General features: G+C 40.2%; 1 pseudogene; it reads left to right on the top strand.

Annotated features, from left to right (window-relative positions):
• Positions 1–14,467: 14,467 nt before the first annotated feature.
• On the top strand, positions 14,468–23,360 carry LOC126567206 (rho GTPase-activating protein conundrum-like; annotated as a pseudogene).
• The last annotated feature ends 2,736 nt before the right edge of the window (positions 23,361–26,096 follow it).

Below are 26,096 nucleotides of genomic sequence, written 5' to 3'. Positions count from 1 at the left end.
ATCGCTTCTATCATAGGATCGCTTTTCACAATCATCACCGGTGCCCTGCTCAACGCATCCACATGCTTCATCGATGAACCTGGCCTATGAACCACTTCATATTCATACTCTTCGAGCATCAAAGCCCATCTCGCGATTCTTGCCGACAGTTCTTTCGATTTTAAAGTATGCCCAAACGCTGCACAATCTGTAACGATCTTAAACTTGATGCCTAAGAGATACACACGAAACTTTTCAACAGCGCGAACCACCGCTAGCACTTCCAAATGATACGCACTATAATTCTTCTCCGCGTTTGATGTTTGTTGACTCATGAAGGCAACAGGATGAAACTTGTCATCGTCACTCTTCTGCATAAGCGCAGCACCATAACCGTACTTTGACGCGTCCGTATGGAGCTCGGTTTCGGCACTTTCGTCGTAGATCTTTAACACCGGATCGGTCACCAAACACCGTTTCAACTCGTCAAAACTCGAACGCTCCTCTTCACTAAACACAAACTCAACACCTTTCTGAAGCAAACTTGTCAAAGGCTTCGAAATTGTCGCGTAACCAGCAATAAATTTTCGGAAGTAACTCGTAAGTCCCAAAAATCTTTGCAGCTGCTTCACATTTTTCGGTTCCGGAAAAAGCTGAACCGATCGCAACTTACTCGGCGCTATGCGATAACACCCGTTGCGAATCACATACCCGAGATACTCCACTTCATCCTTTAAAAATTGCGATTTTTTCCAATTGAACTGCACACCGTTCTCACTCGCGACATTTAACAATTCCTTCAACGTTTGAAAATTACTTTCCTCATCTAATGAAGGAATTATTAAATCATCCACATACACCAACACACGCTCACTCTTGATGAATTCCCGAAACACATCCGCTACAAACCGGCTGAAACTCGCTGGACTATTGACCAACCCGAAAGGCGTTCTAAGAAACTCGTACTGGCCTGTGTGGGTAACAAAGCCTGTGTACCGCTGGCTCGACTTTTCCACAGGAACATGAAAAAACGAATTTTTCAAGTCAAGTGTGGTAAAAACTCTGGCTGACTTCAAGCGATCGATTTGATCTTCTATGTTCCTCATGGGAAAACAATCCTTAATCATTTTTCGATTAAGTCCGCGATAATCAACACAAACGCGTAAGGAACCGTCCTTTTTTCTCGCTAACGTTACCGGACTCGCAAAATCACTCTCACTTTCTCGAATTATTCCCGCGGCTAACCACTCGTCGATTGTTTTCTCCAGCACCGCCTTTTCACCCGGAGCAAAACGCCTTGGCGACGAACGCACAGGCGTCTCGTCATGCAAAATAATTTTCGTCTCAACACGACTATTCACGTTTCCCGCAGGTTTGTACCCCGAAATAACAGCCTTTACTCTTTCCGAAAATCGAGGAGACACATCCAAATTGTCTTCATTGTCACACACAATAGAAAACATTTCATCCGTTGAACCATATGGCCTGACTTTGACACCCGCCGTTGTCATCGTAACTTCAAAATAGTTCAAGGAATCTCTGCCCAATACTGCATCGTAAGACATGCTTTCATTTGGCACCACAAAAAATCGCACACCACTAAAAACGTTATCATCCACCGTAACGTCCACCGTGAACATGCCGATCGCCTTTGTTCTCATGCCACCAAAGCCCTGGAACCACATCGAAGTATCGATCAGCGGTGATCCCTCGATTCTTTTGTAACAACCTATTGTCACCAAGTTTTGGTTGCTTCCACTGTCAAACAATGCCTTGACCGATGTTTTGTTTAACACGACATCAACCATTCCCACCGATTCTTCCGTCACGTTTATTTTCGCAGGAACGACGCTTTTGTTCCGCGCACACTCGCTCGCCTTATGACCGTACTCACGACACGAGAAACATTTCGGACCACCCTGTGTCTGCGCGCACGCGCGAGCTTGGTGTCCTTTGTTTCCGCAATTGTAGCATCGCTGCTCCGCCCGTTTGTCAACGCGGCTACTGGATGACAAAACTCGTTTGTTTTCTTCTTTATCTGTCGTTTTCTTCTTTCGAGCCATGCGCACTTTTTCAAAATTGAGCAACTTTTCTTTTAACACTCGAATTGTTTGCGCCTCGTACAGCAATGATTTGAAAAAATCATCGTCGGTCACACCGTTCACGATGTACTCGCACAAGCTTGGTTCGTCTAAATCAATTTGGGCAGCAATTCGTTGCATTTCGTAAACGTACTCTCGCATCGTCTCGGCCGTTTCCTTCTTCCGATTTGCGAGAATCCGATGCACATCACTCGACCTCACAAATGGAGCAAATTCCGTGATCAGCTCTTTTTTCAATCTCGCATAAGTTTGCACATTACGCAAAGACGACACGAACTTTCTTGCGATTCCCGTCATCTTTTTACGTAACATGATTAGCTTTTGTTCGTCATTCCATCCTGCTGACTTTGATACGGAATCGAGGTGTGCCAGCCAAATACGCACATCGTGCCCATCCTCTGCTCCAAACGTCTCAATGCTATCTTCTACATCTCGAAATGCGTAAACGCGTTGCGGTCGTTTAGGCGTTGAGATTCGCACAGCAGTTTGAAAAGGGTCTTCTTCCGTTTCATCGTCATCCTCGGCAACAAAGCTATCACCTTCTTCCGGAAGATCCAGATCCGCTTTTTCCTCGGAATCATCATCGCAACTCTCGTACGGTTGGTTACCCGCGTAGTTTTCGACGTCGTCTATGGCGTTAGCTGGTTCTGCTCTGTGTCCACTCCCGGACGGACCGGCGTTGTCCCCTGACGCAACCGTCGCTCGGTATTTCACAATTCGATTCGCGATTTCCACTTTTCCTCCAGTGGTTTCTAGGCCAAGCCTCTCACACTCGCGCACCAACCCAATCTTCGTGAAATCTTCACAAAGCTCCTTGACCGTTGCCATTCTATCTCTCTCTATCTTTCACTCACAAAGCCGACACACACACTACCACACAATTTTCTCGCGGCTTCCCGCACTCACGCACAAATGTCACACTAGTTGACTCGTAAAATTCACACAGAATTTTCACAGACAGGTTGCTGTAAAGCCTCGCTAAATTTCTTCACTCGGATTGCTTCGGAAAGCCTCGCTATCCCTCACGGATTCTCACTGGTTGCTAAAAATAAAGCCTCACTAATTGCTTCACAAGCCTCACTGATTCGCACGGATTGCTACGAAAGCCTCACTGTTCATCTCTTTCACAAAACGTCTCACTATTTGCCTTCATAAAAAAAGCCTCACAGTTTTTTGCTATTTAATCACAAAATAGCCTCACGAAACATCACACTATATCGCACCGATTGCTTTATCGCAAAAGCCTCACTCGTTTGGGAAAACAGTATCCCGGTTGAGCCCCCATGTGAGAATCAGTTAAACATCAAAAGAAGAAGATGGGTGGCTTTCGTTTAGTTCACTTTATTTATTCTCCAATTCGCACGTCCTTCACCTTCGACATTTCGCGTTCAACTGACCTCCTGACCCAGCAGCGCGCGCCGCTTAAATACCCCCCTTCGCTCACTCGGCGCTCGCCACGATATCGCTATCTCGTTTCCCTACTTCACATACATGCTATTCATGGCAGCCAATTCTTGTAATACATTCAGGTTTTCATCCACTCCTCTTATGAACACAAGAAGCTGCGAGGTTGATGAAATGTCCAACGATTCGTCCATTGCAATTGAAAAATATCGAAATTTTTTGCACTTTTTTTTTCTGTTGATCTACAATGTTTTCACAGATATCTTCCACACGACGTGCGATGGTATTGGCACTCAAAGACAAATTTGAAAATCTTTTAAGTATATCTGGACACAGTTCTTGTGCTACTTCCAACATACACTCCTTCACTAGTTCCCCATCTGTAAACGGTTTACCTCTTTTAGCCAAAATATACGCAACTTTGTAACTAGCTATAGTCACAGATTCGTTTTCTGTAGATAATTTGGTAAACATCGCTTTTTGTGATTTTTTTATTTTTTTTTATTGCTTTTATAGAGGTTTTGAGCCATTTTGGCTACATTCACCTCTCTAAGCTTTGACATGCACATTTTCGGTTTTTGTGGTGTACTTTTAAAAGCTAAGTTAGTTTTTCCTCTCTTTGTTTTGTTAATGTTTTGTAACAAGTTTTTGTGTTCTGTTTAGATTTTTTTGTACAAATTTGTTTGCCTTAAAAAACTTAACAATTTTTGTTCTGTTTTTTTGTCATTTTGAAGTATGTCGTCGATGTTTACGTCAAGTTGATGTTTTATTCTTTCATTGGTGTATCCCAAACAGTCGGCAAATATGTGTCGGATCGATAGTTTACATCCACAGTATTTGCAATTTGACGGTTCTTCTTTTGCCAAAATGTAGCTGTGTATAAGGTTGGTATGCCCTATACGTAGTCTGGAGAGTACCACTCGTTCTTTGTTGTTGATATGATCGGTATATGGCATGACTGATGTTTTGGTGTACCGTAAGAAGGTGTCTTTTTCTTCCAACCATTTTTGCTGCCAAGTGTTCTTTAATACTTCTTTTGCCCATTTTTTCAAGTCTTTGTAGGACACTGTTTGGTTGTCAGTTTCTAAGTTGCGTCCTTCGTTCGCCAGGCAGTCAACTTCTTCGTTGCCTTTTATCCCAGTATGGCTTGGGATCCAACAGAAAGTGCTGGAAGGTGTTGTAGGAAGGTCGTCAAGGATTTGAATATATGGGTCTTTGGATTTTCCGTGTTCTAAGGCAGCCAAGACACTAGCGCTATCTGAAAAAATAACGTTAGGTTTGGTGGAGCATGCCTCTTCATCTGCCGGTATGATAATTGCTATTGCCTCAGCTGAAAAGATTGTGGTATGATCAGGAAGCTTTATTGCACATTTTGATCTGGTTGAAAAAATCCCACAGCCAGCAGTGTATCTTCGTGCAATGAGCCGTCTGTATATATGTGATGGTATAGTTTGTATTTTTGCTCGATTAGCTCTTTGAAGTGCATTTTCGCTGTGGTAGTAGTGCATCCGGTTTGAGGATTTCTTTTCATTGACCAATCTATCGTTGGACTATTTCGGTTCCTGGGACGTTCTCCAATTCGTGTTTGCTTTGCGCTCGGTGGTATGCGATGATTTGTAAGAGCGTACCATTCCTCCTTTGCTCTTTCCAAGAAATTTTTTGTGTCGATGCTTTTCTCTATGAGACGTCCTGCGGCTGACATTAGTCTGTGGGTAATGAGATACGAAAATGGAAGCTGGCCGCTTTCGCAGATTAACGATGGAATGGGGCTGGTGACAAAGGCGCCGGTGGAATGTCTAAGAGCAGTGTGATAGAGTGGGGCAACCGTTTTTTCGTATTTTTTTCTATTAAGTGATAAAATTGCAATACCATAAAGAAGTTTTGGTAATAACCAACTTTTGAGAATCTTTATCATAACATTTCGTGATGTCATGATAAGTATCAATTTTGGAATAGATTTTAGTAACTGGCTTATTTATATTTAGTTTTTGTGTGTTTAGCTTTTGATCTAGTTTGTACATTTGATTTGTTTTCTTTTTTGATCGGCGGTTTTTGCTCATCAGGAGAGAAAGAGGCGGATCGTTTATAATTTGGGTTGTAGTGTGAATTTTGACTGTGTAAAGAACATTCATCCAACGAATCGGTTTCTTCTTCGTCCAAAGTGATATTGTTCATTTTGTCAGACTTTGGATCTTCTGAGTTGTTTTGGGATGATAGCTTTTTTATTGTTTCTGTGAGGGATTCTATTTGTTTCTGGAAATTTTTCTACAGTGATTGTAAGTTGTTCAATAATTGCATCTTTTGGGTCAATTTTTTGTGCTTCTTCAATTCTGTGTTGTACTATACTGGTCGTCGTTTTGGGATTATGGAGTGTGAAAAAATTTCGAGCTTCTTTAAAGGTACAGTTTTTATCCACCTTCAGTTTGATGATGTCCGCCTCTTTCAAATAATTTTCGCATTTTTTATCAAAGCTGTTGTGTGGAGCACCGCAGTTTACGCATTTTGCTTGTAAGTGGCACTCACCGTGAGAGGATTGTCCACAATTTGCACACATTTCTATATTTTTGCAATTCTTTTTTGTGTGCCCAAAGCGAAAACAGGTGCCGCAACGCATTGGTCTTGGATAGTAAGGTCGTGTGGGAACCCGTTCCATACCTATAAGTTGTTGTTGTTGGAAGTTTTAAAGAGGCTTTGGACCTCCTGGGTCACTTTCACCTCTGGAGATTGGTAAGTGCGAAAAAGAAGAAGGAGAGGATGTTATGGGGGGAGGTGTTTGAGATTTTGAGGAATCTCGCTCCTTTTTTCTTAGGATGTGGCATACTACATAAAGTAGTAGAATCTACTCCTTGGGAAATTCAGGGTTGTTCAAGGTAACCCAGATCTTATGCCATGTAAGAGTCGACAGACTAGTAGTATAGTCGAATTCGCCCGAAGCTTTAAATTATTCCTCTCTGAAAATTTAATCAAAATGATAACTAAATTATTGCTGTGGATGTGGTGATTAAATAAGTTTATACAGTTTAGATTTGTTCAGAAATCTTAATAGTTTCTTTTGTTCTGCAGAGTTAGGTGACAGAATTGTGTCCAAATTAAAATCCAGATCGCAATTATTTCTATGTGTTTCGTACCCATAGCATTCGGTAAGAAGATGGCGGACCGTAATTTCAGTACCGCAATATTGGCCGAGTGGAGGGGGTGATTTGGAAAGTAGATGGCTATGTGTGACGAAAGTGTGACCAATATTATACCAATATTTTAGCCTTGATAAGACCTCTTGGTCCTTGTTATTGTTGACGTCGTCCCAGGGTTGGGTACAGATTTTAATAGATCTTAACAACCCTGTTTGATCCTTTTTCCAGTTTCTCTGCCAAGATGAAAGTATATTGTGTTTGACCTGCTTTATAGTGTCTCTTCTAGATATGGGATAAGAACAAGAAATATTTGATAGTCGACCTTCGTTCGCAAGTTTATCTGCTATTTCATTTCCAGTAATCCCGATATGACTTGGAACCCAGCAAAATGTTATGTTATTGATGTGAGGAATTGTCTCAATTGCTTGAATATGAGGGTCTTTACTTTGTCCTTGTTCAATAGCGGCTAGTATGCTTGCACTGTCAGTAAAGATCACATTAGGGTTTTCCGTGTTATAATTTTCTTCCCCAGCAAGACATATACCGATAGCCTCAGTGGAGAATATTGATGTGTGATCTGGGAGTTTTATCGCACAACTTGTATTTGTAGAGTATACCCCACATCCAGAACAGTTTTCAGAAACAGAGCCATCGGTGTAAATTTTGCGATGTGTGGATAATTTTTTATGTATATTGTTTACGGAAAATTGATGAGTTTGTTTGCTGTTTATTTTGTTCAGTTTATAAATAATCCAATCTATTACAGGAGGATTTATAAACCAAGGGCGTTCAGATTTTCGGGAAAGGTTGATAATGTCAGGTAGTGTATTATTGGAGATATTTTTGTATATGTCTTTAGCTCTTTGGACAAGAGAAGCACACTCCATACCTTTTTCTAGGTTGCGTAAAGCTGTACCTATCAGGCGGAGAGTGATTATATGTTAAAATGGGAGCATGCCACTTTCACAAAGCAGTGACTTTAAGGGGCTGGTAACGAAAGCACCTGTAGAGCTTCTTATAGCCGCATGGTATATTGGGGAGAGGATTTTATCTACTTTATCAAATTCCAAACCATATAAAATTTAAGGTAGCAACCAGCAGTTAATTAATCGTAACATAATAGTACGAGATGCTCTGACTTTGTAGGAACCTAACATCCGAAATACGTTTATATAGGTTTTAGTAGTTGATTTAAGATCTTTTGAGTGAGCGTTAAAATATAGTTTCGAGTCCAAGGTAATTCCCAATATTTTTGCTGTGGTAACATTAGGGATAGTTGCGTATTTTATGGCGATTTGTTTTAATTTTTTGGAAAGTCCCAGTTTGCCAATGCGAAGTATTTTGCATTTTTCAGGAGCAATTCGGAAACCTGTAAAGTTACACCAATTATTTAGTTTATGTATGCAGTTTTGTAGGTTTTTCCTGGTTTGACTGGATGATGACGCATAGGATGATGTTTCCGTGCCATGCCCGCACCGGAATGCATGCTGGTTTTTATGGAGAAGTTTTCTTGATTCTAATTCGAAACAAAGTCTTCTGTTGACCATTCTTTCGAGGATTTTCGATATACAGTTTAAGAGTGAAATTGGTCGGTAACTGTCAACATAGAATGGAGATTTGTTCGGTTTGAGAATGGGGAAAGGAGCTCATTCATATTGAATGGTTTATTGTAATTTTTATTTGTATTTGTGCTAAATGTTGGTCTGTTCTTTTCAGCTTCTCTTTTATGATCTAGGAATGAATTCAAATAACTGGTATTAAATGAAATGGATTGAAAGTGTTCCGCAAATTTTTCAACTATGGTGGAAGGGTCATTTATAGGATTTTGTGTATTGAGAAGGGTAGGGAAATTCATGTTGGATTTCTTGCCATTTAATACATTTATTCGCCGCCACATTTCCTTAGAGGAAATGGACGGGTTGATTTCTTGAACAAACTTATCCCAGTTTTTTTGTTTAGCTTTGGCTATTTCTGTTCTAGCCAGTTCGTTCGCTTCTTACGTACAAACTGGCGTAAGGAACGTATTTTTTTGGAATCGTCCCGTTGGTTCTTGGTATGCTTTTAGAGGCAGCTTCAAGGATCAGCTCTTTGAGTCTCGACTCATTCCATGGAAAACTATTTAGAATGCGTTGATATTTGGACCAATCCGCCTCATCGTACTTCCAACGAGGACGGAATGAAGGACGATTTGGATGGGTGTTTATAGGGTTATATTTGACTATGAATGGGATGTGATCACTTTCAAAGAGGTCGTTCTCCGATGAGAGATTGAAATTTGATGCCATAGAAGAAGCTATTGCACAGTGGTCTATTGAGCTTCCAAGTCCAGTAGATGGGTCTATACGAGTAGGGAACTTATGGTAGAGAGTGTGGATCTGATTGTTTTCTAAAATGTTATAAATTTCTATTCCGCGTTTATTTGTTTGAGTGCATTCCCACTCAATGCACTGTGCTTTGAAATCTCCCACGATGAGAGTTCGATGAGGGATTTTAGTGAGAACACTATTTAGCTCAGTTTCGATATCGTGGTTATAATTAGGTGATAGATATATATATATATTGAGGATATATAATTCTACCGGACTTCTTATGTGTATACCAATAGAAGGAAAATTTGTTTTGATGGATAATCTATCGTAAGGTATGTTTTTATGAATTCCTATACAGACGCTGTGGGAAGTGGTAGGTGAATTATTGGTTACCCAATTATATCTATTTAGAGGTGCTCTAGTAAGGAAGGTCAAGTTAGTGTAGTCTTCTTGTAAGCTGATAATTTTTGGTTCGTGTTTATTTATCAACATTTTTAACTCATCCAGATTGTTAGAAAAACTATGAATATTCCAGTTTATAATTAATTTATGTTCATATTGCGCCATCGTATTGTTGGAATATGGTTGGGAATCGAATTTTAAAAATAAATTGGAAACAACGTTGTCGAAGATTGGTATGCTGAATTGGAAAACTATTAGGTTACTTACGGTTTCCTTTTTTTGGTTTTTTAAAGCTTAAGTCTTCACTAGATGAAGACAGAGGGTGTTTGAACGTACCAGATGTACTCATGGTTGTCGAATCATTATTAACCGATGATGTTTCATCCTTATCGGATTCATTGCCGTTATTAATATGTTCTCCCTTGTTTTGCTTGTTTATCAGTTTTTCAATGGTCCTCGTAAGTGAGATTATCTGTTCCTTTAGCATGTTGGCGGTTTGGGTAAGATTCTCGATGATTTTATCCTTTGGATCAATTTTTTGAGCTGCGGCTATCCTTTGTTGTGCAAAGCTGTTTGATGTTTGTTTGTGTGTGTTTTGCTCTTATACAAATCTGGCATCGCGAAAAGAGAAGTTGTTGTCTACTTTAATTTTTATTATTTCGGCTTCCTTGATGTATTGAGGGCGTTTTGTGTCGAAGCTATTATGGTTACCGTTACAGTTAATACAGTTAGGCAAAGCATCGCATGCTCCGTGAGATTGTTTACCACATGTTGCACATATACCAATGTTACTGCAATTTTTTGTCGTGTGACCAAATTTTAAGCATTTGGTGCAACGCATAGGGCGCGGGTAATACACCCTGGTTTTTATTCTTTCCAGTCCTATGAAGAAGTATTCTGGAATGTGTGTAGCCTGCATTGTAACAACGTATGAATTGGTCGGGATAGATTGGGCGTTTGATTTCTTCATAAAACGGTATACGTCAGTTATGTTATCGACTGCTAGGTGTTTTTTTATTTCATCGAGATCCATGGTGCTTAACGAGTTGCAAGTGAAAACAAACTTAACTGAGTTTAATGTCGGGTGTGGTGTGATTGTTACTGTTTCCCCGTTTTTAATAAATTTAGCGGTTATTTTTGTAGTTCGTGGAAGTTTTTTTCAGATCTGGTTTCGATGAGGAAGTTACTCGGATCAATTTGGCGTCCCTGTTCTATCTTACCGATTGCCCGCTTGATTATTTCGCTGAGAATCCATGGATTTTTGGGCAGCTGTTTGCCTTCTTCGGCGCGTAGAATCAAGAAACGTTTTTCTCCGAATTTATTGTTTTTGTCTAAGTATGTGGGTAGCGTCCTCCCGTTATGATCCCTAGGGGGGAGCGGGGGGAACCCGGCTGTGACGGCCGGCGGACCCGTCATGGTGTGGCACTGTTCTGGGAACTTCACTTGTTGTTTTTTTTTTCTCTGGTTGTTTTGAACAGGGTTTGGGTAGGGGAATAGTGAGGATGAAAAAGGAGGGAGAAAACACTGGCACTGTTTTTGGCACTGATTCGCAAATACGTCTGTTCACTTCGAGCTGCGGATAGCGACTGATACCTATAAGTATGTGTTCATGTACACGCACAGCGTTCAAAGTACAATTTACAAATTAGGACAATTTGCTCGTTTACTCTCCTGGTGAAGCGATATAGATCGGTAACGTTATCGCCTTCGAGATGTTCCATAATCTCTTCGTTACTCATTTTACTGATTGAGTTTGTGGAGAAGACGAATTTGACACTGTTCAGTGTGGGATGCGGTTCTATTACTACGGGGTCATCGTTTATTAGTTTTGTGATGGTTTGTAGTTTTTCAAAAGATGAAGCTGATCGAGTTTCAATTAGAATCTTCATGTTTTGTGCGTCTAGTGGACGACCAGATTCTATTTTACCAGTCACTTTTTTATTGTATCACTAACGATCCATGGGTTTCTAGGAAGCTCTTTGCCTACTGTAGATCTAAGTACTAGGAATCTCTTCTCTCCGAATGAATCATTTATATCCATCCTTTGAGGAACAGTTCTTTCTTTGTTGTTTATTCCCCGCCAGGCCGACTTGCGGCCACGACAGGAATATATTGGTGTGAATAGGAATTTATTTTCTACTGCCTGTCTTAGTCAGGGGTGCTGAACCTCTTTCCCACACGGCCTTTCGTGACTTACATCCGTCCCGGATGTTTCCATGGTTTTAATTGATCAAAAGCTGTTGTCGTTAGCATTGGACCTTCATCTTCATCGTCTAATTTCTGAACTTCACATCGCTCGTGAAGTTTCCACTTCTGTAAATTTCTTGGAATCGTCTTATGTACGTCTTCTCGCAACAAAGCTACCTCACTGCCCGTGTCCACCGTCGCGTTATACGTGTGACCCACAATTTTCACTGGAATACACGGCATTGGTTACACAAGTAAAACGTTTCGCTGGTGTGTCGTTCGCTCTCCTTTTGTTGCACACTTCGTAGACACATGCCCGTACTCACCACACTTGAAGCACTTTGGTCCGCTGTTCTTATGTACGCACTGTGAGCTACGGTGACCGTGTTCACCGCAACTGTAGCAACATATTTTTACATTAACCGTCTGCTGCTTAGTATTAGCACCATGAGAACCGACGGATGCCTTACGAGTGTTAGAACCTTTCTGCGTAGCCCGTTCTCTAAGTTCTATTTTCATCTTCAAGTCACTAATCGTACGCGCTTCGTATAACGCAGCACGCTGCATTTCGTCGTCCGTTATGCCATCCACAATATACTCACATACACTTTCCTCATCTAAATCGATATGCTTTGCGATTCTTTGTATATTGTAAACATAATCAAGCGCGGTTTCGTCTTTCGCACGTTGACGGGTAGCTAACTGGCGATGAACATCGGAGGGACGCGCTTTCTTCCCGAACTAAGCTAATAGCGCTTTTTTCAACGCCGAAAACGTCGTTATGTTGATGACGGTGATCAAGAAGTTCCGAGTGCTACCTGTCATCTTTTTACGGCACATGATGAAATTCTGGTCTTCGGACCATCTTGTCATTTTGGCAACCGCTTCGAACTCTTCTAGCCATACAACAAAGTCGGTGGTGTTGTCCTTGCCGTAGGTCGGGATGCTCTCTTCCACATCTCTAAACGAGTAGGGATGTACTGAAGGACCAATGGGCAGATCGCAGTTCTCAACGTCTGAAACTCGCACTGCTTGGATTGCGTCGTTTCGACGTCGTGAAACTGGTCGACAGCCGACATATTGGAACTTTGCTCTTCATAATCATCTATCAGCCGCGCCATTTCTTCCTTAGTTCCCGTCGATGGTAGCCCTTTGTCATCGCATTGCTTCTGCAATCCTGTGCGTGTAAAATCTTGTATAAGAGCTATAACTTTTTCGTTCGTCATCGTGCACCGTTAAAGTATGCTTTTACTGTTCACCGTTTGCTCACTTCACGTATTTACCACACACGCGTCGGGTTACGCGTTGGTATATGCCACGCACCAACGCACTTATCACATACGCGTCGTCCTATGTGCAACTCCTTGATGTACGCTTCGTCACATGCCGAATTATGCGCAACTTCTTGACATGTGCTTCGTCTTAAGCACTCATCATCTGCACGTCGTCTTACACGCAGCTCGGGAAGTATGCTTCGTCTTAAGCGTTCACCACACACATGCCGAATTATGCGCAACTTCTTGATATGTGCTACGTCTTAAGCACTCACCATCCACACGTCGTTTTACGCGCAACTCGGGAAGTATGCTTCGTCTTACACTTCCATCACAACCGCGTCTACCTCTTACGCGCTTAGGAGTACGCCGTCACCAGCAGTTTCGACACTCACACTATTACGTCCTGAATCTCTCACACCTTTACTTCCCGGACGAGCCCCCATGTAGAACAGGAATATATTGGTGTGAATAGGAATTTATTTTCTATAATGTCGATACTTTGACGCTTGGATCAGTACCGCCTGTCTTCTGGCTACTATCGCGCTTTTTAATACCTTAGTAAGGGGTACTGAACCTCTTTCCCACATTTATAACTGATGCTAATGTCCTGCAGCATAGCGCATTGTCGCACTCTGCGTAAGGTGCCTGGAAGCTATTGAGTGACTGAATTTTTTTTCAATGTGCAATTTTTCTACGAAGGAAAAGTATTTTTGGCTGTGATTCACTGTGTCCTCTTTGCCTTGTGGCTACTTCTATACTCTCTATGTTACCTCTATGTTTTACAACCTTAATCAAGATTGGTTTTTTACACTTAACTTCACAATGAGCTGTGAAGTTTAGTATAAATCGAAAAACAATTTCCTAAATAAATTACAGTTTTAATAACGTCAGCATAACTTTCAGAAAATCTCCCAAAACACTTTCATTGTGGATATGTGCAAAACTGTCGAATTTCAAATGTTTGCCTCAATGCTCCCGGAGTGGCATTAGTTGACTGTAGGAATGAAGCGTTATTACCAGAGAGGGAAAACATTAATACGTTCGTATTGTGGTATGAGAAAAATGTAATTAGGAAACTATTCTTGTTAAGTGATATTGTCAGACTACAGCACGTGCAACTCGTTGTCAATTTGTACAATGTGAAATCATAAAACTATGAACAAAAAACAAACGTATCAATGCGACAGACGTAAAACCTGTGAAAACCTCCTTCGTACACTATTTTAACAGAGTTACGCTCTCTCGATTTACCTTTAAGCAACCGATCCACAGCAATCCTCCATTATGCGAACTGTGTATATGACGAAATCAAAATAGATATAGGTAAGAAGAGCTTAGCCTGCACATTTCAATTGTTATCTGTATAAAATGGCCGTCGGAAATTGTTCTTGCTTCACCTTTTTAAACGAATGAAAAATCGTCCTTTTAAACACTCGCCTTACTCTTATCCGCTAGGTACGAACTTTGGCAAAAGCAGTCAAATTGTGACTTAAGTTTTATGAGAAATGAATACTGTCGTAAAATCAACTATGTTCTGTCACAGGACAATATTCCTTTAAATATTTATACATACTATATATAGGCCTATCGAAATGGAAATCCATACCAATGAGCATTATGCAATAAAAAAAGACATATTAATTTTAATATAGCACGCAGAGTATTGGCTTTTAGTGATGAAAGAATGTTATACGTTTCAAGAAAACAGGGTAAGTAAATGCTTATATTCACATCATTTCGTTCAACTTAAGATACATCAAACTATTAGTTGTATTTACAGGTTTGTTATGGTTATAAAACAAGAATTCACGACTTATGCAATCCCGTTCAAAACTTTGCCACCTATCTTTAAATCAAGGAGATGCATAGAAGGTGGACGGAAACGATTGCGGTTCGCCAACCTACAAAATCCCTCTTTATGGCATCCGGATCTTTATCCCATTCGGATCGCTTCCCCCCGTAGTGCGGACTTGACTGTTCAACTACGTGATATCGGCAGTCCAGTAAGCCATTCGATGGCCGGTGTGACCTAAGTAAGTCGTTAAGCCAAGCAGAAGAAAAAGAATATTTATCAAAATCATAAGTAAAAAACTCGAAAAACCTAGAACATTGTTCAATCGTGGGCATTTCGGATGGTTTCGCGGATTGGATAATTACAAACTGGTCGCCAACTGGTGTTTGCCGTAGTTCCATAATGTAAGAGGGTTTCTGTTCATAATTGTACTTATATTTTTACAATTTTTTTTCCGATTGATGAGAGCTCCTGCACTTTTCTGTGCCCTCAGAAATGAGTGGTTTTTGCTGTGTACAGGTGTACCGATGTCCTTCATAACAAGAACATATGTAACCCTGCCTAAGCTTACTTGAATAGAAACTAGATGTTAAGGGTCTATTCTAGTGATGGTGCAATCCTCATTTTTCCCAGAGGCATTCCGGAGTTTACTTCGGAGTAACATCGAGTATTTAAAACTGCGCAAGATTTTGATCCTCTTTATTAATGAATCTCCTCACTTTGTTTATACTCAAACTGATGCTGTGATTCGTACAGAATTTTTTTTCGGCGAGTCATAGTATTCATTGAAATAGTGCTCATATCTTCGGTCAATTCATATTGGAGTTTGAACATATTCGACCAGTCATTGACTTAAGTTGCTGTGAGCATGCTTTTGATTACCTGTCTGGCAGTACGAATAGTATTGTGGCAAGATGGCGATGGTATTCCGCAAAATAGCGATCATAGGCATTTTATGCTGTTTCTGCATAGGAAGAACACGGAAAAAGGTAAATATCCCTCTCGTAGAGTTTACTTTTGCGTTGTAGAACATATTTGGCTCAAGAAACTAGCCTAATCCTGCTTCTACTTCATTATCTACTTGATAGTATTGTTTTGACAAATGTAAGGCGAATGATGATGGGGTCGGAACGTACTCATAAATATCGGAATCCAGTTGCAACTATTGGCGAATCTTACTAAGAAAGGTAACCTTGTTGACAAGACGGCCATTGACTGAAACTGTGAACCATTACCATCATTAATGTGAATGTCTCAACGTTTTCTGTATCGTTCCCTTTCCTTGCGACAGGGCCGTGCACTATCAGCGACTGAACTAGGTCCGGTCTTCTCTGGTACGCACGTAGAAGTGGTAAAGCAGCGCGTGGATGTGCTCAACTGCACAGTACGCGGTCGTAGACCTCACGCCGATCGACGCATTTCGGGCATGCGCAGCCACACGAATCTGTACAACGGTACGGCAGCAGTATGGCGGCAGGACAACGATATTTCAGACAAGTTGTTCTCGGAGTAGAGCTCGCTGAGTTTGCCGCCATGCAACAGTCCGCTCAACTCGACGGAGAACTCGCCGCTTCACTCGCCGAATGAACTGGTCAGTTTTGAGAGCATTATCAAGCAGACGACCCCGTCAGCTGCGGAACAGTGGCCGGAAACTTACGCTAGCGAACCCTGCATTAACTTCCAACAAATATCGGAGGAAGAACGGAAGCGGCTGCAACCGCTGCTGTGTCTCGAATAAGCTTCCCTCTTCGACAAAAATCACGTTTCCCAGGAAAAGCGACAAACGTTCAAGCGAATGCGTAAGGATGAAGGCAACGTGTTTGGTGTGTCGCTAAATGCACTCGTTCACCGTGAGCTGCTGGTCGCCGGTGATGATACGACCGGATTGGTATCGCTGGTGCTGCAGGTCATACTGGCGGAACTGACGGTGCGTGATGCTTTAGAGGAAGGCATTTTGCGTGTACCAGGCCACAAGAAGCAGGTATGTTTGATTCTGATGGTGAAGATGGGTAGCTGAAACAAAGACAGTATAATTTATTCCTTTCCATCCGGACCGAATCCCTGTGCAACGAGATCGAAAATCATTTCTACAGCATACCGGAAAATATCTTACCGCTGATCAAGAACGCACCTGTGCCTGATCTCAGTGCGTTATTGAAGCGTTGGCTAAGGGAGTTGCCGCAGCCACTGTTGACCAACGATCTGGTAAATATTTTCTATCAAACGAACGGGGAGAAAGTTGACCTAAAATTGATGAACGTTCTGTTTTGCTCTACCTCAGTTCTACCTTCACACTATTAGATATCACGTACCAGAGTCACTACACCAGGTTAACTTTTATTTAACGAAGCTTGAGTTAGAACGCAACATAACCACGCTAGCAAGAATCCGAACGAAGACACCGGCCACGAGCAGCCACGCCAGCAAGCAGACAGAAGATGACACCGGCCACGAGCAGCCACGCCAATGTAGCATATCTGCTAAACATCTCTTTAGAGTATACATTATTTTGCATATAACAAGCCTTACGTAGCATTATACGGTGAGCAGAAATTCATCAATTTAACAAATAACCTGCATTAGCCAAGAACGTGAGAAATGTACATTCAGCTATTTTGACCACGCGCACGCCTTAACATGAACATTCAAACACTTACCAGCGCACCCGGCTAGCGAGCGACGCAATGCAATATGATATCAGTTCAAAACAACCAGCGAGTCTAGACAGTGGTCAGCAACACAAAACAACAAAACACAAACAAGTAACTTCATGCATAGCAAGCATATAGATCCAACGACGAATGATATCCGACACATTTCTTGCAAGTGCAGCAATCAATCGCACCGTGACACATTTTATGCTTACGTTAATATTTTTGTACGAAATGCAATAGCAATAAGAACAACCACTAAGAAATAATATTGGTTACAAAAACGACCAAAAACTATTGTAAGATTGGGTATAAATAAAGCGGTCTTGGAAGCCTTCGACAACCACACAGACAGGCAGAGAGAAGGTACAACAAGCTAAACCTTGCGTTCAATTCTTTCTAGAGGTTTGAGTGTCCCCCTACCCAAGGTAAGGCCTCAAACCTCCAACATGCCAGTAAGGGATATTCCTTCTGAACATCCAAAGTCGCCTGGCCGACTTGCTCCGCCGATGAGCATCGAGAGTCCCCCTACCAAAGGTAAGGCCTCGATGTCTCCAACTTTCCTGTAAGGAAGATTCTCATCCAGAATCTTCAGACTGCCTGGACAGTCAGTTAAAAGAAAGATATTGGTCCGCACTGTTAGCAATCACGTTGTTCTGTTCTCGTCGCGATTACAAGTCCGAGTTTCTTCTTCTCCACCACATGGCAACAGCGAATCTCTTCTTCCCACCACATGGCGACTGAGAACACAAATATTCTGCTTCCCACCACATGGCGACCGTGAGTTTAAGCTGTAATCTTCGGATGGTGAAAAATGTATAAGTGTAAAAAAAGGAAGTGAATTGTTCAAAGTGCATAAGTGTACCATATTAGATGGCTTAAGTGACACTACAACGAAATGCACAAGCAGAGACATAATTGCACAATGGTGAGCACTACACAAAATTCGTGATTGTTTTTGGTGTATACGGAAAGATAGTGAAGTGCAAAAATGCTCCATAAATAAATTTATGAAGAAGTTTTATACAGAATAAAATTTCAATATTAGCAAGAACAATGTGAACAATGTGATGTGCGTGAAATGCATGTGAATTAAAAATATAGTGACAATCACCGAGAATGCCCGGTATAAGGTAAAATCAAAGGAGGAAATGCCTTGTGAATTTTGTGCAGACACTTGTCCGTAGTCAACACTTCAAGACTATTTGGAGAGAAGCATATATGAAAAATCTTAACGTAAATAAGTTCCAAAATTGTGAGTGCAAATAACAAAAACAAAATCGTTAAAGTGACAATGAACATACGATCAAGCAGAAACGTAAAAAAGTGATTTACCGGATTTACGTATTTACCATTTTTAAACGAAAATGTCTTTAAACACATTCTAAAGCGAACTTCACGCAAAAAGTGACGATAATTGGCAATGTTCTAAGAGAAAAGTTCATCATACATAATGGCAAAATAAATGCAGATGGAAAATATGTCTAAGCATCATATATCCTATTGATTGAAAGCAAAAAAAAAAACCGCTATAAAGCTATGAAAAATACAAATTTTAAAATGTGTATCATCCGACGATAGAAGTAATGACGTACAAAGACAAAAGTGCAAAGTAATAATATGTCGCATGAAGGCTATAAAAAAAAAGTGAACTCAACAACAGTGATGTGCACAATATGTGTAGCAACAAAAAACAGGCTGAGAATAATCTATGATTATCGTATGGAACCTTTGGGATATATAGGCCAGAACTCTTTAAGATAAAGATAAAAAGTGAAAAGTTAATTCACATAAAAATCAACAACAGTGATCGAAAAAAAAATCACATAACGACATTAAAGATCGCGCATATTAAAGTTGTGACAAGAAGACGCAATCGTAGTGATGATTCAAAACAGTGGAAGGCGAGACCACGGTCACAAATGTGAACCGGCGGGATCTAAAGAGACAGGAGTCTCCAACGTAGAAGCCTGAACCTGAACGAGGAGCCTGAACGAGGAAAGTCTGAACGAGGAGCTTAACGGACAAGATGATCTACTAGAATGCAAACGGACAGGAGTATCAACGTAGAAGCAAGCGACTACTGGTCTCAACGTGAAGTGCCAACAGCAATCGATTACGCCGTAGACGAGTTTTTCAACCTGATGAACGGCAGATAAGTACACATTTTCAGACAAACATAGCATAACTAAAGACAGAAAAATAATTATCAAAATAAGACAATCGGTTATTAAAGATTACAGTAAAAGAACTTAACTCTGACAAAATGGCAAGCACGATAGAATTATTGACAGTCATTGCAAATTTTGTGCCAGTGTACGACGGCAACGGAGACAAACTAGAACACATAATCTCCGCAATAAACATGTGTAAAGCAATTACCACACCAGATAACCTACCTATTGCTATCCAAGCAATTTTGTCCAGACTAACAGGGAAAGCAAGAGACGCAATTGTAGGAACACCGAGCACGATCGATGAAATCGTTTTATCATTAGAATCGTCGTGTAGAAAAATAGAGGGATCAGACTTGATTATGTCAATCCTAAATATAACAAAACAAAAAAGTGATTTTGAAAGCTTTGCTGAAGAAATAAGCAGACTTACATCGAAACTTGAACGAGCCTACATAAAAGACAGCATAGGAAATGAAGGAGCTAAAAAACTAGCGACCCAAGCAGGAATCAAAGCTCTAATAGCAGGAACAATAAACCAAGATACTAAAAACACCATTAAGTATGCCAATTGCACTTCTCTAGCAAAGGCAATCGAATTAGGAACAATCAACGAGGCAGAACTACTAGCTTCAACACCAAGGGTAGAAGTAAACTACTTCCAAAATAGGAGACGCATAGATAAAAAAGACAATAGATATCATAACAGGTGCGAAAACCGAACAGCTTTTAGGTACGACCATTATCCACAAAACAGATACGCCAATCGTCCACCAGAAAGATACAGAAACAGCAAGAGGAACTGGAACAGAATCGATAGAGCAGGGAACTCACTAAGCATATTGAACATACAACCTTACATGTCTTATCAAAACCAGGCAAATGGAAGACAAAATGTGAATCTACCTAACACAATAAGATTCGAAAAATTACACAGATATCCTAGAGAACAGTATAAGCAAATCAGGAAAAATGTTGAAAATAATAGTGATAACAGAGATCATGCTAAAAAATATGGGAAAAATGAAAACATTGTAGAGAACGATATTGAGCATCGTAAAAACAATGCGAAGATACATGAAAAATCATATGAATTTAACTGTATAAAAATAAATCCAGATTTGAGAGAAAATATCAATAAGAGATCAGTTAAAAGTATGTTCCACATAAGACAACATAAACATGAAAATGAAAATCGTTGTTCAAAAGAAAACGCTCAAGAAAAACGTATATTAGAACAGGAAAAGATCTTTTATAATGGAGCACAAACGATGGATAAAGATTACGAAGAATACGAAAAATATGAACGCGGAAGCAAATATGAAACAATGAACTATAAGCAATATGAAAATGATGAAGAATCTTTGAATAATTTTACTCAGTATAATGAAAAAGCATTTGAATATGACTTTAAAACAGAACATTCTAAGCAAGAACAAATGTGTAATGAATATAACACTGGAGAAGATATAAAGAGAATCAATGATTTAAATGATGTGTTTGAAATGAATGATATATTTAATGACATGAACTGCGAAGCAATCAATGAATCTGAAGATGCAATTAACAAAAGTAAAAGCGCAAAGAAAACGCATAAGAACACTAAGAAGCTTATGAATGAGTTATATGAAAAAGATGTGAATGATACTGAAAATGAATTACAATGCCCATCAAGAGAGGCTGATAACGATGAATATAACAATACCACTATATGTGAAGTACAGCGCAAAGCATCGATAACTAACAATGTGAAAGAAAAGTTGAAAGAAATACTTCAAGAAAAATTGCGAGCATTAGCATTCATTAAGAAAGCAAAATTCGACTTGAAAAAAGATGAAGAACCCTCATTTCATTTTGAAGATAGCAAACAATCCAATATTAAACTCAAGCTCAATACAGGCAACGATAAATATTCCAATATCAATTCTTTGGTTAACGAATCAGTGTACATAAAATACTATCCACCTTAGTCGAATGCTTGACATAACATTAAATAAAATTAAATTAAGAAAAAAAAAATATAAAAAAACATTATTATACAATTATAGAACTGAAAGAGAATAATGTTACTCTTTCGCAAAAATATTTTCACTCAATCTAACATTATTCTTCTAAACAGGGGAGGTGTAGCATATCTGCTAAACATCTCTTTAGAGTATACATTATTTTGCATATAACAAGCCTTACGTAGCATTATACGGTGAGCAGAAATTCATCAATTTAACAAATAACCTGCATTAGCCAAGAACGTGAGAAATGTACATTCAGCTATTTTGACCACGCGCACGCCTTAACATGAACATTCAAACACTTACCAGCGCACCCGGCTAGCGAGCGACGCAATGCAATATGATATCAGTTCAAAACAACCAGCGAGTCTAGACAGTGGTCAGCAACACAAAACAACAAAACACAAACAAGTAACTTCATGCATAGCAAGCATATAGATCCAACGACGAATGATATCCGACACATTTCTTGCAAGTGCAGCAATCAATCGCACCGTGACACATTTTATGCTTACGTTAATATTTTTGTACGAAATGCAATAGCAATAAGAACAACCACTAAGAAATAATATTGGTTACAAAAACGACCAAAAACTATTGTAAGATTGGGTATAAATAAAGCGGTCTTGGAAGCCTTCGACAACCACACAGACAGGCAGAGAGAAGGTACAACAAGCTAAACCTTGCGTTCAATTCTTTCTAGAGGTTTGAGTGTCCCCCTACCCAAGGTAAGGCCTCAAACCTCCAACATGCCAGTAAGGGATATTCCTTCTGAACATCCAAAGTCGCCTGGCCGACTTGCTCCGCCGATGAGCATCGAGAGTCCCCCTACCAAAGGTAAGGCCTCGATGTCTCCAACTTTCCTGTAAGGAAGATTCTCATCCAGAATCTTCAGACTGCCTGGACAGTCAGTTAAAAGAAAGATATTGGTCCGCACTGTTAGCAATCACGTTGTTCTGTTCTCGTCGCGATTACAAGTCCGAGTTTCTTCTTCTCCACCACATGGCAACAGCGAATCTCTTCTTCCCACCACATGGCGACTGAGAACACAAATATTCTTCTTCCCACCACACCAACAAGCAGACAGAAGATGACACCGGCCACGCGCAAACACACCACCGTGGGAACTGCATCGCGCACCTGACGATGCAGCAACTGGACACCGGCGCACGTGGAACTACATCGTGACCAACCGGCCCACCAGAAACTATAAGTAGGGACAGATCAGGGCAGTCGTGGGGATAGTGACAAAGAGATAGTTACCATGAGATAGTTACAGTTTGGCAATTACAGTTTCAGTTACGATTAAACTTAGAATTAAGGAAGTCTAACTTTAGCGTTAGACTTGACGAAAAATAAAAAATCTTTTTTTTAGCCATTCGGCTAGACAAATGATTTAACTCTTGTATTCAACTAACTCTGCAATCCCATCAATTCCAGCATTTATACATATTTTTCAAATGTCTACTGAGATTGATTTATGCATTTTCGTCAATGCTTACTGAGTTTGTAATATCTGGCTTTGTCAGCTATTACCGGACGAAAATCGTGACACGCTTCGAGAACTACTAAAATTTCTTTCGTCGAGTTGTGGAGCATCAACACACCAATAAAATGACCCAACAAAACGTGGCAAGGATTATTGCACCCTCGTTCTTCCCACCAAGGTTAGTCCCACCGAAGATTGGTCGGCTTCAATTTGTCGGTTTAAATTTACAACTCCCCATGTTTTGTTTGTTTTAGATTTGTGCATTTACTAGACAAGTGCGATAAATCGGTGCTCAAGTGCCCGATGTTGCCATATCATTAACGTACTCCTAACCATGCCCGACAGCTTATTGTTAGTGTCCCAGCGTCTGGTCGAGCAGGGCAAGACGATTAGAAAAAAATGGACAGATGAGCAGTGTGTGAGCGATTCTCATGCACATCCAAACGTAACCTAATGCTTTCCCGTTTTTTTCACAGCTAGCCAAGACATCAGCAAATGCGGAAAGCCAAATAAACGGAAGTGGACCAGCCCCGTGTACCACAAGGATGGTGACTTTGTGTTCCGCACCATGTGCTATCATTATTCAATAAAACTTTTAAAATGAAATCACCAGCTATTTTTGGTTCTCTTTGATGCTCCATAACTCGGCGGAAGAAGTTTAGTTATTCTCGGAGCGTGTCGCGATTTTCGTGCGATAGTAGACTCCATTGCCAAAAGTATATAACAAAGGGTGATTACTAACTAACCGACTTCTTCAAAAGCTTTGGCTGGTTGTGCAATTTCTGCCAATTTGAGGACAGCCATCGTACAACCTGACACAACAACCTGATACAATCTGATGTTCCAGGAATGTTCCTCTCAACATGGAATCATAACAAGACAACCAGCTGCCGAGAGTTTCTTTTGGACTACCAATCATCTGTCTTCTTTTACAGGGCGGCCACATTGGATCGTTACTAAAATAGAGAATCATTATTTGTATAAAAATCGTTTATTTGAATGTGAATGCGATCTTAACTAGCAGTAAGCATCCGCAACAAATTTTCAATCGAAATTTGATACTTATTTCGTAGAAGTCACTTCTAACTAGTAAATCCTACAACAGTCGCACACAACAATTTATTTCTGGACATAAAAGCCTAGGCAATTTTAACTAATCTAGTTTTGAGGGTCTATGCTAATGACACGCTTATAATCAAGCGGTTGATCCAAAGCAAACGCAAAGTTTACACGAAACTTGTCCGGCAAGGTAATATATGCTTTTTTCGTTTTTGCACCACTAAACGGTTGTCGGAACTAATCAATTCAACCAGGCTTTTATGCTTGAATCACGTTTATAGCTCTGTTTTCGGCAAGGATCATAAAACTATAAAATCGACATGTTTTCATCTACATCTTCGTACCGATTAAAAGCACAGGGGTGAGTTAGATGATCCTTTTTTTTTGTTCTTTTGTGAATTGAATGGCGCCTGAAATTCTTGGAAACATCAAACACACCGTAACATTTGGCATAACTCAGTGTGAAGATGAGTTTCACAAACCTGCAACTCCGGTCTGATGGTGATTTAATGAGATAAAAATTATTTATTGAATGATTTATACATACCAAGCAGAAGGCAAAGTTTAGTTGGAAGGTAAAGTTAAGGATTTATTTCGTTCAACAGTAATAAAAGCAAATTTTTCGATCAGGACTGGCGGACTAACAAACCCGCTTAGGGTAAAACAAACTCAATTAAAGCTAGTATTGGCAGGCCGACAACTCTCGCGATTGTAAAGCCAAAGAAGCAGATGAATCAGCATTGTGATGCTCGAAGGAAAGATCCACTACGTTACATGAAATGCTTTGTGCTGGGTTAGGAAATCAATCAAATCAAAATTGTTTGTCGCTAGAGATGAGTTTCATCATTGAATATCATTAAGGATTGTATAGAAAGTAAATGGAATACTGGAAATCCTGTCCAGGCATAGTAGTATGTCCCGTTAGTTTTTATAATGTGATTCACAAGTGAGTCAAGACTCATTTACAGAGCTATAGTAAAAGAAGAAGTACCAAATAACATTTTAAAAGGTTGTGTTTCATCCTTGCTACTTAAAACTTAAAACGTAAAATTGTGAATAACGCGTACATATCATTCCCTTGAAACGCAATTTGTTTGATGTTGCTTGATGATGGTTTGGTTTTGGTTGATTGCATGCTGTAGATTGGTGATGTCAAACTGATGGACGATGAACCGATTGATTGCTTGGGAGTGTTAATAGTTTTTTTCCTAGCACTTTCAGTGCTCTATTGATACCTAGCAAACAACTGGTAATAGAGTAAAAGAATCGTGGGAAAAGATGAACGATTTTGGTCAGTTCATCTGAGTTTACCTCATAATTTTGCAGCACTTCATATTGAAATCCTTTGGCTCTGCATAACGTGGATGTACAGGAATTGAAGGTAAAAAGGAATACCTTAATTTAATTTCCCGGAGGCATTGGTTCCTACCTTATTTGCAGAACACAAGTTTGTTTGTGTTCCCTGTTTGCTACGACATTGCTAGCAGATTTCATAATGATGACACGAGATTCTCAGGATCCATAAAGAGCTCACTATTGTCATAAACAATTTTCGATGAAAAATTGTACTTTTTGCTCTAATTGTAAAACTTCTCATAGGCTGAACTGTACATAAAACCCAAACAGAGCGCCGATAAGTAGAAAGGTGAATTGTATATTAAGTTCTCTTCAACCTCCCTTCTTCTCGGCGCCCCGTTAGGGTTTAAGAGCAGGCAAAGGTTTGTAAGTGTTTCCGCTTTGCTTGTAGATTTCGCGATGATGAGCTGGCATTCCTACAATCTAGAAAGAGTTAATAATTGTTCTAATATTTTTTTATATGAAAAACACTGCTTTTTAGACTAGTTGTGACTGTTGCGTCCAGCAACAGAGCTTCTACTGTTCGCCTTTCGGATGTCACAGATTTGCCAATTTTACACCAGAATAAATTCCGATACAAAAAAAAAAAACAAATTTAATGTGAACACTCAATCCGCTGCGCGTTGAAGAAGGGCTGATCCTTGCGCGCGCCTGCTTTTTATCTCCTCTTAGCGATCAGTGCCCTGCGACCGACCCGAACACGATTTCGTCCGTCAGCTCCTTCGGTTCGGATCGGTTTCGGAGCGTTGCTGTCCGCAACTGATCCGATCCGCTC

The sequence above is a fragment of the Anopheles maculipalpis genome, chromosome 2RL (genome assembly GCF_943734695.1).
Source record: "Anopheles maculipalpis chromosome 2RL, idAnoMacuDA_375_x, whole genome shotgun sequence".
Classification (NCBI taxonomy): Eukaryota; Metazoa; Arthropoda; class Insecta; order Diptera; family Culicidae; genus Anopheles; species Anopheles maculipalpis.
The sequence above is the reverse complement of the archived record's forward strand: the minus strand, read 5'-3'. Positions and strand labels throughout refer to the sequence as shown.